This window comes from Camelus bactrianus, chromosome X, assembly GCF_048773025.1.
Source record: "Camelus bactrianus isolate YW-2024 breed Bactrian camel chromosome X, ASM4877302v1, whole genome shotgun sequence".
Taxonomy (NCBI): Eukaryota; Metazoa; Chordata; class Mammalia; order Artiodactyla; family Camelidae; genus Camelus; species Camelus bactrianus.
The window spans coordinates 45,950,948-45,966,685 of NC_133575.1; the positions used below are offsets into that span (position 1 = coordinate 45,950,948).

Genomic DNA, 15,738 nt, shown 5'->3' on the forward strand with positions numbered 1-15,738 from the left:
GGGTAGGGACAGACTGGGAGTTCAAAATTTGTGGATACTAACAGGCATATATAGAATAGATAAAGAAGATTATACTGTATAGCACAGGGAAATATACAGAAGATCTTATGGTAGTTCACAGCGAAAAAAATGTGACAATGAATATATGTATGTTCATGTATAACTGAAAAATTGTGCTCTACACTGGAATATGGCACAACATTGTAAAATGACTATAACTCAATATAAAATGTTAAAAAAAATAGGAAGAAGAGCACCTGCTTGGTTAAGTACTTGAAGACCTACATGGCAAGGCTTCCTCCCACTGAGTGGTGCAAGAAAACTAGAAAGTTGTTTAATAAAAGCACACTGTAGCCTTTCTGAACTCTGTGTAATCCAGTGCATTTACCTCCTTCAATGTCAAGTGTACGTTTGGTCAGGGGAAATGGGTGGTGCAGGAGGTTTTGCAGGTGAAGGTTGTTTTATAAGAGATGGCATTCAGACCATACTCAGGAGCATTATGTGGCATCACCACTGAGTATGTCCAACTGTGGAAGGGCATGTGGGCCAGCTGCTGTAAGGAAACAACTAACCAAGTTTTGAGTAATCTCTACCCAAACACCACTCCCACCAAATAGCTCATATATAAGGTGGCGAGGAGCATCCCTAAGAGATCTAAAAGAAGAGACTTCACTTCATCCAATAAAAAGATATGAGGTAGAAAGATGATAGATTGATAGATATTCACAATTATTGAGCACTTACAAACATTTGACTATCCCAACAACTCTAGAAACATGTTATTTCTAACATATTTCAGATGAAGAAACTTGATCAAAATCACAATTCAGGGTTTGAACTCAAAACTCTTCTTACCAAAGCCTGTGCCCTTTCTACTAAACTCTAATCCCACTTCATTATTGATTGATAAGAGCCAGATGCTGTACTTGAAAGAGCAAAGAATGTTCAGTCAGAAACACCTGATTCCAAACCCAGTTTTATGCACTTTTTAGCTTAATGACCTTAAAACTACCATTTTTCATTTTAGTTGCATCACCCATGAGGCAAGGATATAATGCTTAGAAAGGGTTTAACATAGCACAGGGCACATATTAAGCCCTTGATAAATGGACTACTACTAGTCATACTACTATTTTCAAAATGTACCTGGCATAATACATAGTACATATTGTACAGTAATTTAATGGTTGTTATTAAGGAGTTTGTTGTTAGAACAGAGGCTTTGTTTAAATCTCAATGTTGCTACTGCCTAACTGCATATCTAGTTAAGTCATTTAAGCTCTGAGTCCCGATTGGATTATTTTTAATTGGACTTGGAATAGGTGTATGTCAAGATTCTCTTGAGGCTCAGATAATTCAGATAAAGTACTTAACATAGTCCTAGGCACTTGATGCTCAAAAGTATAGCGATTGCTCTTATCAGAATAATACATTAAAAGACTTCAGAGTTATGCCAGATGCAGTGGGAAACCATCATGCAGGTTCTTGGGAATAGTGATGATGAAGGAAGTGGTGATGAAGGAATGCTTCTTCTCAGTTCTTAAGTGTAGAGGCTCCCCAGAAGGGGTGACATGACAACTAATGATCTTTTGGTATTGAAGAATGGTTTCTAGGTAGGTTAGGTGGAGGGACTTTTGCCCATAGTGAGGCTAGTTTTCCATAGGTGGAAGGCTAGGGTGAGGGAGATGAGCTTGTCAGAGGAAAGTGGAGGGAAGTGGTTGGGTGGAGTTATGCATGGGGTTATTGCTGGAGAATGAAGTCCCTTGAAATAAACCCAGAGGCACAGTAATTCATGAAGAAATCAAGAGGGAAGGATCTCACCACCACATGTGGGAGGAATTTGAATATGTTTGTGGGTTGAGTGGCTGGACATAAGAGGAAAGGTGAATAATAAAGGTACCAGTGAGAAGGGGGTTAAAAATAAACCATGGTCCATAGTGGGTAAGAGAGGAGGAAGAGGCTCATGTTCTCTTCCTTTCCATCAAGAAGAAAGGCCAGAATAGATGGAGAGAGAAAGCTAATGGCATAAGGGAAAGAAGTGCAATGACTTCATGCCTAATAGCATCTGTTTTCTTAATGATAAGGAGAGGGGTCCATTTTTATAACTAGGTGCCAAAGCAGGGACTTTAGGGAAAAGGTAGTTTAGAACAGCTGTGCAGGGAGGATGGGAAGAGCCTCTAACTAAGGAGAGAAATTATTTCACTTAGTGCTTTTAAAGAGTTGTATTCAAAATTTGAGTGGGCATCAGAATCACCTGAAGTGGCTTGTTAAAACACAGATTTCTGGGCCTAACCCTGGAAATTTCTGATTCATTAGGTCTGGGTTGGGACTAGAGAATTTACATTTCAAGCTAGTTTCCAGGTAATCATGATTCTGCTGGCTAGAGACCTGAGTGAGAGTTCTTGAATTTATTACTGTTTTCTGGCTGTATGACCATGAACAAGCTCCTTGTTCTCTCTGTATCTTGGTTTCTCATCTGAAGGATAAGGATGATAATCACAGTGTGTATCTCATAAGGTGGTTGTGAAAATTAAATCAGTTAAGACACATAAAGCACTTAGAACAGAACCTGATGGTGACTTGGCAGCAATATGGAGGACTCAAGAATAGTTGGAAATCCAAGACTGGGCAGTCACTTTTTTCTGGCAACCCCTCCTCTCTGTTCTACCCCTGTCTCTAAGTCCAGGCCCTAAAACTGCCTTCACCCCACTCCTTGGTACTTACTTGTTTCTAGGGATATCTCTGGAGAGACCTGCTCTCTGAGGCTCAGTGGCAACTTTGCCTGTAGATTCTATACTTAAGCCTGCATCCACTTCTTCCTTAGATCCATTAGAATTGCTCCAAAGCAAGCTGTGAGAGCTCCAGCCTGCCTGGTTAACATTGAGCTTTCCCATGAGGGACCAACTTGTATCTCTCTGAGTGGAGGCACAGCCAAAGCCCTCCTGGGGAGAGGTCTTGAGAGGTGGCTAGAGGGGGCTCTTAGGTCTAAACTCTCCCCTGGAGGAATCACTCTGCATGCAAACAGGCTGGAGGCAGACACTGAGGAGAATGACCCTAGCTGCCCGACTCCAGGCTGGTAACATTATATTAGTGAAGATAAATGGGAGAGACTATTATCTGGAGCCCTGCAGACTGACCTGACCCTTCACTGTGACTGTTAGAAAACCGTTCCTTAAACTGAGTATAAATTTGTCTGCCTGTGTATTGTACCCATATGTCCTCACTTTGCCCCCTTAAGATACAAATCTCATCTGTTTCTTTCTACCCTGTGACAGCCCTTCAGATAGTGGCAGAAAGTGACCAAGTCCTCCTGAGTCTTCTCAAACTAAACGCAGTGGTAGAGGGGTAGCAGTGCAATGGGTGACTGGATATTTCACCAACACTAAGGAGAATACAATTTTGGAACCTGCCCTCTGGACACTAGATAAATCTCATATGATTATGAATATTTTACATGATTATGTATCCCTTAATGTTACCACTTACCATGATAACTTTTATTCTTTCTTTCACCCATTTATGTATTTCTTAATTTGTTATTTATTTTTGTGCCAAGCATATCATGTTGCACATTCCTTTTGAAATTGAAGTGGGCTAAACGAGTCTAATATTTCGCAAAAATGCTGCTGTAAAGCCCTATGGCCCTCAGTCTGTAAGTACAGTTTTAGAGTGAAGCATTTAAATCTTTTTTTGCATCCGCAGTGATAGTTTTTTATTCCCTTAAGGTGAGCAGCAACATGGTGTAGTCAAAAGGTTGGCCTTAGAAAATTCGAATTCAAATCTTAACACCTCTGCTTAGCAATTCTGTGTTCATTTGGATGTCACCTAATGTTTTATATATCTATTTTTTTTCATTTTTAAAATGGAGCTAATAATCCCCAGATCATAGAAATGCTCTAGAAGGGTTAGTGAAATAACATATAAATTACCTATCACAGTGTCTGCATTTCTGCCCTTTCCAATTAGTAAACTGGCATAATAATAGTAATAACACTTTCCTTCCTGTGATTATAAAAATTGAATGTGATACATGTGTAAAGAACTCTATAGGGCTATGCTTCCTGTTGTTTTAAAGCAATTTTGTTAACAAATGCATGTGTAGAAGAGTCAGAGTTGCACAGCCTTCTGGTCAGTGTGTGCTGAGCCTGAATACTAGGCCTGCAGAGATAGTGTGTAGAGAAGACAAAGGGGTTTGGCTACTTGCCTCAGTTGAAAGTACATTCTCAGAGGAGGACTGAGTCAGGCAAAAACAAATAAAAATAGGAACTAGTGACAAGAAGGTAAACTAATAAGATTAGACAAAGGGTAGGAAAATAAGTTGGTGGGCAAAAGATCAATAACTATAGTCATAATTATCACTATCATCCTAAGCGATCTCAACTATTGAGTTCCTTTGTCCTGAACTAGGTTAGGGAGTCTATAAATGTTCCTCTTTAATCTTCACAGCAACCTCATTTCTTTCTATATCTTTTTAGATAGGGAAACTGAATCTCTGAGAGGTTAAACTACTTGCCCAAGATGACATAAGATGCAAATTTTAAGTGACAGATGTGCCATGTCCTTACTGACTGGAGCAAGACAGTGTGATGTAGCATGTTTAGATTCAGCTTCTGGCTATCGTTCTGAATTAAGCTTGTACTTGCTGTGTGTCCTTGGGCAATTCAGTTAACTCGTCTGATCCTGAAATGCCACATGTGTAAAATAAGGAAAATGGTACTTTAAAGAGTTGTTCTGTGGGATAAATGAGGTTATAAGTATAAAGTGTTGTGAGGGCCCCAGCATTACCAACATTATGGAGTGAGAAATAGGAGTATACCCAGTAATACAATCTGAGAAAGAGGCATTAGAGAAATAGAGGGAACCCAGAAGACAGTGATGTTTTCCAATGCAAGAAAGAATGTTTCCCAAAGAAAAGAGTGCCCAGCACTGGAAACAAAAAAAACTGCAAATAAATAAGAAAATGATTGAAAATGTTCCCTAAAATGTAGCAGTAAAAATGTCACTTGCGACCTCAGGGGGAGAGCATTGGGCTAGAAGCCAGATTATAACAGATTGTGAAGCTAATGAAGAGTGAAGACATGGAAACAGTGAATGGAGAGTACTCTGGCCAGAAATTTGGCTGAGAAAGGAAGAGAGATGAGGCTGTTATTTGAGGAGGAGGCAGTGTGGAAGATTTTATTTTACTTTAGGGTAGGAAGAAGTCAAATATGTTTGTGGGTAGAAGGATTGAGCACAAGAGGGAAGGTAAATAACAAAGATACCAGCAAGAGAGGAGTTTAAAAATGAAGCATGGTTCATAGGGGGCAGGGGAGGGAGGAAATACTCTCTCTTCCTCTCCTCTCAGAGGAGAAGCCAGAATGGGTCAAAAGAGAGAGAAACTTGCAGACATCGGGAAGGAGGCAGAGGGACATCATGCCTAACAACATCTTTTTTCTTGATAAAGATGACTGGGGTCCATTTTCTCAACTAAGAATTAGGTACCATAGTAGGGACTTGAGGGAAAAAGGTTGAGGTTTAGAATAGCTGTCCAGGGAATGGGAAGAGTCTCTGACTGGGAAGGAAAGAAATAATTATACCTTTGAGTATGACGGTGAATAATTCAGACCTCAGCTATTCTTGAGAGTCTTGGGTCAATTGTCACTTATTGGTTATGGCTCCATGAGAGGTTATTACCTCTCATTTCTGTGCCTCAATTTCTTCATCTATAAGACAGAAATGATACCATGGTATATACCTCATAGGATTATTGTAAAGATTAAATGAGATGTTGCATGTAGAACATTTAACACAGGGCCTGACATAGAGTTGATCTAGTGCTGATTAAGTATTGGCTGTTATTATTATTTTGAGTGTAGGCATCAGTGTTATTTTTGGCTATCTTCTTTGTGTGGTGGCTCACCTGGGGTCAGGGAACTCATTAAAGAAGGATGAATTCAAAGATAAGCATGTTCCTCCTTGGGCCCACTCATTCAGCTATTTATTCACTCATTTATTCAGCAAAGCTCTATTGGGCACTAGTATGCTTTAGGTACTGTTTTGCAGGTAGGAATTAATCATTGAAATGACTGATAACTCTGGAAAACTCCAACATTTTAGGGGCAAGTGGAGAAGGATCTGAGAAAAGTTAAAGAGAAAGGAGTGAAGCCAGGAGACATGGTTTCCATGAAAGTCAAGAGAAGAGAGCCAGTAAGGAAAGGAACCAAACACTTTTCATTGTTTCAGAGAATTCATATAAGAAGATAGGATAGATTCATGGGTTTGATAGTAAGGAATTGATCGGTAACCCTGAAGAAAGCAGAATGTGATAAGTTCAGAAATGAAGAGATGGAGGTTAAGGACTATGGAAAACCTGTTCCAGAATATTGGATCAGGATGGAAAGACAGAATTTATGGGAAAAAGCTGGAGGGAAAGAGGTTGTGAAGATACAAGACAAAAAAAAAAAAAAAGCAGAGCATACAGGAAGAGAGGACACAGAGATTAGTCTGGGACCAGCGAAAGCTCTAAGATAAGAGATAAAGATAAGCTTGAAAGTGGAGATCAGAAGTTGTCTAGAGAGTTCTAGCCCGGTGCTCTTTTATGGCCTCAGTGAAAATGGAGGTGAAGTCATCTATGAGGAGTTTAGAATAGGTTGTATTAGTATTGGGCAGTTGAATAAGAGAAGTGAGTTTCCATTTTGGGTAGGTGTAAATGAAGATGATTAAGGATGAGAGAAAAGACTGTTGAAATAAGATAGGACCCAGCTTAAGTTAGAAAAATCCCAAAGCTGGGAGTAATACTTTCTTATACCGTAGCTTTCTAAACCAGAAGATGCAAGCCTCTGGATGCCATTACCTGAGACATCTGTGACCAAGGTTATCTACAACACATCCTACAGGCTGACTAAAGGGTATTGGGAGCTGATCTTGGTATTCAGGGACATCCCTAGAGATGCCAGAGTCCACAGGGACTGCCACACAAGCCTTAGTATCTCCTAGTGCCTTCAATCTCTGCTTCTGCTCTGTTTCCAGCCTCCAGAGGGGCTTTATGGACCATAGTTTTCCTGGATAATCATGAGGCTCTCCCATGAGAGTATACTCTGCTGCATTGAACCCTGGAATTAGAGGCTGTTCAGGCTTCTCTAAGACACAGCCAAGGCCAATATTCCCCTGAATGACCCTAGATAACCTCTGAGAGAGAGTCAGGGGTGGCATCAGGGAGACCTGAATTGCTCACTGGGCCCCAGAAGAACATCTCTGGCCCCATAGATAGGCAGAGGGGAGGCTGGCCCTGTCTATCCTGATGTTAGAGCAGGCTGATCCCAGTAGTGGAGTGTAATCAAAGAAACTCTTTACCTGGGATTACTTGGTTTGAATTCATAAAGTGAGTCTTGCCCATGTTAAGAGGAGGGAATGGAGAGAACCCCCAAGAAATGAGCTGGCCAACCTCAATTCTACTGCCCAGGTATATCGGGCCAGAATGGCTCTCCCATAGAGGGTGGAGCTGAGAGCCTTAACTCTACCAACCCCTACATTGCACCTCTGTCCTTAGAGCTGGTGCAGGGGAAAAGTCCAAAATGCCCTGACAATCTTATTATCCTACATCAGATATAGTGTTTAGGAAAGTCTCTGGGAAAGTGAAATTTGAGCAGAGACCTGGAGGAAGTGAAGGAAGAAACCATGCAGATATCTGGGGGAAGAGTTTCCTAGGTTGAGGGAACAGTAAGTGCAAAGACTGAGTGTAGAGTGTGATTTGAGTGTTGGAAAAAACATCAAGAAAGTCAGTGTGGTGTGGATATGGTGGTCAGGGAGCAGTTGTAGGAGACAAGATTAGCAATAAAGGAGTAGGGTACTGGAGTGAGATGGAGTAGGACATAATGTAGACTATTGCAGACCATTGTTAAAGACTTTGGCTTTTACTCTGAATAAGAAGTCAGTCATTGGAATGGTTTGGAAAATGGGCTGAATTACATTTTCAGAGGATCACTCTGGCTGCTGCACTGAGAAATGACTGGAGTGGAGCAAGGACAAGAGCACGGAGGCCCATTGGAAGCTATGGCAATAGTCCAGGTGGAAGGTGATGGTGGCTTGCAACAAAGCATTTGCAATAATGTGCTAAAAAGTTGTGGAATTCATAGCATATTTTGAAGGCAGATCTGATTCTTATGCTGATGAATTGTAGAAAAAGAAGAGACAAGGATGATTTTAACGTTTTGGGCTTCATAGGCTTTTTGTGATGAGATAAATCAGTCCATATAAAACACTTGAAACAGTGCCTTGCAAGTGCTCGGTGATAATAAGCCACTATTATATTTTTATTGAACTAGTTATGGTGGAGAGCAGTAGTTTCATATTTGCAGCTTAAGGTCATTTTCCAAATAATAAACCAACAGCCTGTGGACCCTGAAGTTTCCCTGATATTACCTTTATCTCAGGCTTCCTCTTCTCCTCCAGGAAGCATCATGGAATACAAGGAGCCTCTTCATCTCAGTCATAAGATGAATGCCCCATTCATAAGATAAGGGTAGTAATCCTTATCTCATAGGACTGTTGTACGCTATTAAGGGGCACATTTGCATGATTTATAAATGTTCAGTAAATGTTGTTTCTTCTCATCTTCTCTTCAAAGAAGAATTCTGATAATGCTGTCTACTAGCCAACGCACCAGCAAATGTCCTTCCAATTCAGTTCACTCATGCCAGTGGCCTTGCATTTAGTTTGCTGAGCACAATCAAATGAGTTAGAAAAGTTTATCTGAGAGCACAAAGGTTGAGTGAGCTCTTGAAGCTGGCTGGGGTTGTTGAAAGGCCCCTAATCCTGACCCTGAAGGATGTTTCCCATCTCAGCTGGAAAGGACTTTAAAAAAAAATAATAAAGGCAGCATGGTTGTATCAGATGGGAGAGTACCCCCAGGTTAAAGGGTCCTCTTGCTCCCAGCTCACATTTTTTCAGCTGTGGAGTTCTTTAACTACTCAAGTGCAACAAATTCAGAGTTCTTCTGACCTCTCCCATTTTGTCCTTTATACTTGGTCTTCTCATTAATTTGTTTATTCCTGCTGCCGTGTACCAGACTCCTTCCCAGCCCTGTCACTCACTAGTTAACACAGGGCAAGTCAGTCTATGCCTCAGTTTTCTTATCTCTAAATTATGAATAAGGAAGGCTAGTTATAAGAGTTAAAAATTAGTTAATATATGTAAAATATTGAGAATAGTGCCTGGCAGATAGCAAGTGTTCTATAAGTGTTAGTTATTAACTATTAGCTCATTATGCTTACCAGTTAGTGGAAGGAAAAGTACAGACATAAAACAAATAAGCAAATTAACTAATTAAATTATTACAGATTATAATTCAGTGCCAATAAGGGAATAAACAGAGTGCAGCGTGCCAGAGGACTGGGCGAGTGAGGCTTATGTGAGGAAATGACACCCTGCCATGAAGATTCAAATCCTCCCTTGGCACCACAGATCTTAACTTCAGCTCCATAGTCTCTCCTGCTTTCGTTCCCTCTCACCCTGCTTCAGTCCCTAGAGCTTTTCAGTTCCTTCTATAGAAGTGGCTTGGTCCTGGTTTATCCACCCTTCCCCAACCCCTCCTCTCACCTCCCCAACCCCTCCACCCTGTGTCCCTCTCAGGGGTGGGGCTTCTTTGTGTAGCCACGCCTAGACACTCGAGTAGTCCAATAGCTGCCTCACGGGGGTGGAGAAGTAGGCAAAGCTTGAAAGAAAAGGAGAATGAGTTCTGGCTGTTTTTGCTACACGTGGATGTGAAATGAATCAGAGCAGATCTTTGATTGCAACGGATTTCATCTATTGTGAGTGTGGTATGCAGGCTGGGGGCTGAGAGGTGCGGGCTTGGTGGGATGTCTGGCCTGTGCTGAGGTACATTTGTCCAGGAATTCCTTTGCTGGAGCAACATACATCCATTTATAGGGTAAGTGCGGAAATACCCTCTAACATGGCAAAGTGTCTTAGACCTGTGGGACATAGATCAGGTTAGGATGACACTGTTAAGGTGCTACAAAGTCAGAATGGCTAGAAAGGTTTTCTGTGGCTGTCTGTCTGCCCATCCATCTGTATCCAGGGTGTACTGTCTAAGGTGCCAGGGACCTGACCTAATACCCTGGTGAGCCATTTTTCCTGAGGTAGGCTTTTACTGGACCCAGATGGCCTCTGGGAACATGCCTGGACATGTCCAACCACCCTGAGTATCTGGGGTTGTGAGATAAGGAAGAGAAGGAGGTTTAAGGAGCTTAGGGGAGGGAGGGGTTGGATCAAGTTTGTGAAGCATCCTGAGGGAAGTTGAGCCTCTGGACTACCCACGTGGCCCCTGGGCAAGTTAGGGCTTGTATAAAGAGCTTTCAGGCTCTATTTGGGGGCTTTCAGTCTGCACCCTCACCCACCCGGCTGGGTTTCACTTGATCCCTCACTCCTGGAAACTGAGCCCAGGACAGTGATATTTTGATCCTGCCTTACTCCAAACACTGGCCAAGGCCAAGTCAGCTGTGAGAACTGGGGGACAAGAAGAGACTCGCCAGAAACCGGGCTAGGGAAGCAGAGACTGCAAAATCTGATTTGGACAGGTGTTGGCAGCATTGGCCAGTGTTATGTCATGCAGGGTGGCTAAGACAGAAGAGTGGGAGGAATCTTTCCCTCATGACTCTCCTATCTCCTCCGTCACCCCAACATGCCTTCAATTCAACATAACAGACTTACTGAGCACCTATTCTGTGCCACTACTGCATGAGACAGACAGTTGGCTAAGACTGTGGATGTGCCCATTGGGACCTGAAGATCTCATCATGGGTATAAGAACAAAGAAATATAACACAAGATAGCTTAAAAGTTCAGTCAGAATGCTTCTATGTTGTCAAGTAAGGATCACATCAAGTTGAGCCAAGGAAAAAGCAGAAAGGTTTTTTTTTAATTGTTTTTTGACATTGTAATTCCTTTCAGGGCTCCAGAGCCAGACTATTTGAGTTTAAATCCCTTCCCTACCATTTATTAACTTGTATGACATTGGACAAGCAGAATTACTTCCTACTCTCTGAATTCAGGTTTAAACTAGGTTAAAATGGGGATAATAATAGTTTATTTTATCAAGTTTTTATGAGGATTAAACTAGAAAATCCATGTAAAATTCTAGTACACACTTAGCACAGTGGCTGGACCAAAATAAGAACTCAATAAATGTTAACTATTACTATTATTTAAGATGGACCATGACGCACAGCTAGGATTTCAACAGGTGGAGATAGGAGAGAAGGCAGTCTAAGCAGAGAGAAAAACAGGAACAACTGTTTGGAGGCAGGGAAGCTCGAGGCATGTGAAAAGAACACTGGCTGAACTGGATTTTAGAGTACAAATTAGGGAAAAAGTGGAAGTTCAAGTTGCCATGGTAGATTGGTGGCAAACTATGGAAGAATTTTGGATGCTAGACTTTTCTGTTTGATTTGGCATATGGTGGAAAGCCAGCCTTTGAAAGTTTTTAACCTAAAGGAAAAAGCCAAATATGTGTTTCAAGAAGAATAATCTGGCAAACATGAGTTCACTGAATTGGAATAAGAAAACATGAGAGGTGGATAAACCAGATGCAGAGAGGGAATGATACCCTGGAACTGAGGTGTTGGCCATGGGAATAGAAAAGAGGAAATGAGTTTAACAAGACATCACAAAAGTTGAATCTGTAGAACTTAGAAGTTGATGATTTATATGAGACTGGAAAAAGAGGGATGAGAGAATCAGTATCTCTTGGGATTAGTTTAGACTTTAAAAAGGTTGTATATTCCAATCCCAATTCCATGTACTTCTGTAGAAAGGATATCTACTTCCTGAGTTAGACACAGCTTGTTCAAGTCCTGGGTCTGCTACTTACCTGCTGTTTGTGATCCTAAGCATATTATTTATCCACCATTCCCCATCAAGATCAGTATGATATTCATAGGGTATTTAGAAATATGTGTGGGGAGTGTGTGTGTGTGTGTGTGTGTGTGTGTGTTTACACAAAGAATGAGGTACTACTGCACTTAGTGCCAACCAGTTTGATACAGCAAAGCATCATTCCTCTAAGCCCAGTGAGAAATATTGAACTTCTCCAATCCTCAGTTTGGAGGGAGATTAGTATCCATGTCATAGTTTTTTTGGGAGGATTAAAATAAATAATTCCTGCAAAGTATCTAGCACAATATCTGGCACATAGTAGGTTTTCATGAATCATAATTTTCTTTCACCCCAATTGAATTCACCTTGTAAAATTCTGGCTAGTCTCTGCCTGAATCCTTTCAAAGGGTATGTACTTACTGATCTCTGAGGGAGTCCATTCCCTTCATATAAAGCCTTACCTCTTCAAAAGTTCTTCTTTCATTAAGCTGAACTCAGTATCCCCATGGCTTCCAGGGGTTCTAGTCATTCTCCGTGGGGACACTCAGAGTAGTCTGCTTGTTCTCTTCCATGATAGTTCCTTAGAAATCTGAAGACCAAATACCAGATACCTCTGCATCTACCATTCCCAGGTCAAACAGCCCAGCTCTTCCATCATTCCTCATACAGTATGGTGTCAAATCAAATAAGACTCAGGTTTTGAGCTATATAAATTGGGGTGATGGTGGTACCATCAAAGTGATGGGAAACACTGAAAAAAGAACAGGATGGGTGAATGTGAGGAGTTCCTTTGTAATTTATTATTTCTTAAGTACCCACTATGTGCCGAGTACTTTCAAATCCATCATCCCCCTGACTCCTCACCCCAACTAAGGAAATTCTAGGTCTTCTTGTCTTAATTGTGCAAGTGGCCAAATAGGCAGGCCCCCCAAAAATGAAACTTGCCAGGGATCATTTAGTTAGTAAGTGTCTGAACCAAAACTGGAACCCAGATTTTTCATACTCTATGGTAAATGTTTTTTTTTTTCATTTTGTCCACAGCTATTTGAGTTTAAGATATAGGCTGGGAAATTAGGCCAACTTTGGCAGAAGGAGACAAGAGAAGAATTTATTCTCTAATGATCTTTACTAATTATTCCTTCTTTGAAGGTCCTCATTTAAAGAAGCTCTTTAAGGGGGACAAAAGTCCCTAGTCCCAGAGGGGAGGTAAGCAATACCTCTACCTGAGGACCCAAGGTAGGCCACAAAACCCTTATTTAGATATCTTCTTGGCCTACTCCACTTGAATGCCTCCTACATAGATTAAGGCATCTTTTGGAGACATTCTTCAGAGCTGATCATTGATATTGAAGCAGAACCTATTTTTCTCTGTTTTCTTTCTGGAGACTAGCTCCATCCATCATTTCTCCCTTGGACACTTAACAGAGGGATGTGAACCAGTTTCACAATCAGTCTGTAAAATAGAAAGAATTATTATTCTGTGTTCATGGGAGATAAAAGGATGACTATAGTTTGTCTTGGATTAGAGTTAACTGTATATGTTTTCTATGTTCCTCACAAGACTATGATTTCCTAAAGGTAGAGAAGATACTTCATTTACCTCTGGATTTTCCTGTCATCACTAAGTCCTAACAGAATGCCTGACATAGAAGGTATTTGTCAGGTGTTTTTTGAGTGACCAGAAATTCATGCTTCCCATGTCAATGTGACTACAGGTATGATATCATTTAAGTACCCCAAAAGATATCATGGCAGTCTCAGAAATAAATTGTCATGTAACATATATGGTAGAACCAAAGAGTAAAATATCTTCACTTCCAAGAGGTTGTTAGTTACCCTTGTGGATAAGCCAAAGGGAGTGGGCAGCATCACTTCCTTTCCATGAGCCACTTCTCCTTGACCCAACTCACCCTTTAAAAATATTCCTTTGAGGGTAAAAGGAGCCAAGATTAGGCTCTGGGAGTGTGTGTAGTGGGGAAGAGAAGGTAGAGTCTTGGTAATATACCTACTGAGTAATCAGTCAGTCCTAAACCTGGGCCCACCCCTCTCTTTAATTATGGGAAATAGACAAGCCACTGGGCCCTGAAAATGAACACTTGGATTCTAGTCCCAGCTCTGCCACTAACCAACTACATGACTTTGGGGAAATTCTATCACTTCTGTGAGCCTCAGTCTCCCCATCTGGATCATCAAAGGAATGAGGTTAGATTGTCTTGAAGAATCTTTTTGGAATTCCATGACAGTATGTGTTCAATTAGCTGATGGTTTGAAGTTTTAACCAGTTACCAAAGAGGAGAAAAAATAAGCTATAATACATTGTGCTGTCTTGTGAGTACTGAAGTGCCTGTTACTAAAGGAGTTCAAGTAGATATGGATAGTATTTCTGGGCAACAGAAAGATGGGACTAAAATGAGTTTTAAGCTCCCATCTAATTTTAAGATTGTGTGATTCTGAAAACTGTCTTATAAAATGTGCATTTATATGTGAGATCATAGGCTTCTTGTTATATCAGTTTCACCTTTCCCCTGCTGCCCCACCACCTTTCTTAAGTAGGAAATATTTTGGCATCAATATCTCATCCTGTACAGACAGGCTTCATTCTGTGGGATTCTCCAATTCCTATTGGAAAGATAAATAGTCCTGAGATATACTTGCAAATGGCCATCAGTTTGTATGTCTGCTTCTTTAGAATATTTCATTCCATGGCCTATGAGGAAGGGATGGTACACATGATAAAATTTAGATTGTTGTGGGAGAAAAGGCACTGTTCTTATTGACAACTTCAGAGAGATAGCTATTCCAGATTGTTTGGTAACTTGGACAGAGTGGAGAGAATGTGGGGCAAGACCAAAAAAATCATTAATAAAAATAGGAAATAAAAACACTGTATGTATGACTGAAACATTATGCTGTATACCAGAAATTGACACAACATTGTAAACTGACTATACTTCAATTAAAAGCACATTTCCTCAAAAAAAAAAAGAAAAAGAAAAAGAAAGAAATGAAAAAAAGAGCATTTGACTGAGTTTTATCTAGTTTCTAGCCCTGCAAAGAAATCATACTGTGAATCCAATTTTCAGCTGCAGGAACTTAGCCAAAAGTATATCCTCCTTGGGAAGCCAATGAATATCCACTCCCCAGCACTGCTGGTAGTGTAACTAATTTTTGGTGGTACCATAATTTCATGGTATCTTGTGGTGATCAGCAGATGAATATGACTCACTTTAGCTAGGAACACTATGGAACAAAACAGGGGCTTTGGGTATTGGTTGTTCATCTGGCCTATGGCTTGTCTCCAATGCCCTTTTCGCCCCAAATTTGGGTGGAATAGAAACAATAGTCATAGCAACCCTTCACATGTGTAGCACAGTTTGGAGTTTCCAGAGCACTCACACATACATTATCTCATCTTTCCCTTGAACATCATCCAGAATAGTTTCTGTACCTTTGCTCCCACTTGGGAAGACTATTTCAGCAATCATTAAAATGATATTTTCCCCCTCATAATCAGACCAAAGATTTCTGGCCTTAATTTCATCCCATTTCTTTTATTAATTATATCACTATATTCTTGGCTGCATAATTCTTTTCTCTCCTCCCTTTAACATTTTTTTTCAGCAGTTGTCAGACACTAACCAAATATTTATATATTTTTTAGGTCTTCTCCTCGTAAATTTGCAGTCTTTTAATTTATGTTTGTCTTTTTAGGTTCATGCTTTTTTCTTGTGAATATATGTGCTTCCACATGTTTTGAAAGGGAAACATTTTAACTCACATGGTTAACATTTGCTTTTGGCTGAATTGAAATAGTCAAGTTCAGCTGGTTATTAATTCTATCTGTACAGTGACAATTGCTATTAATAAAATTTTCTTTTCTTTTTC

General features: G+C 40.6%; 1 protein-coding gene across 3 annotated transcripts in view; it reads left to right on the forward strand.

Annotated features, from left to right (window-relative positions):
• The first annotated feature begins 9,675 nt into the window (after positions 1-9,675).
• EDA2R (ectodysplasin A2 receptor) overlaps positions 9,676-15,738 on the forward strand; it is a 75,734-nt gene continuing 69,671 nt past the window's right edge. For 2 of the 3 annotated variants that reach the window (XM_074359174.1, XM_010973650.3), the window contains exon 1: positions 9,709-9,907. The gene's annotated coding sequence lies outside the window, so the exon portion shown is untranslated. Of the gene's footprint in view, positions 9,908-15,738 lie in introns of all 3 variants that reach the window. The other variant, XM_074359176.1, reaches the window with a different exon arrangement.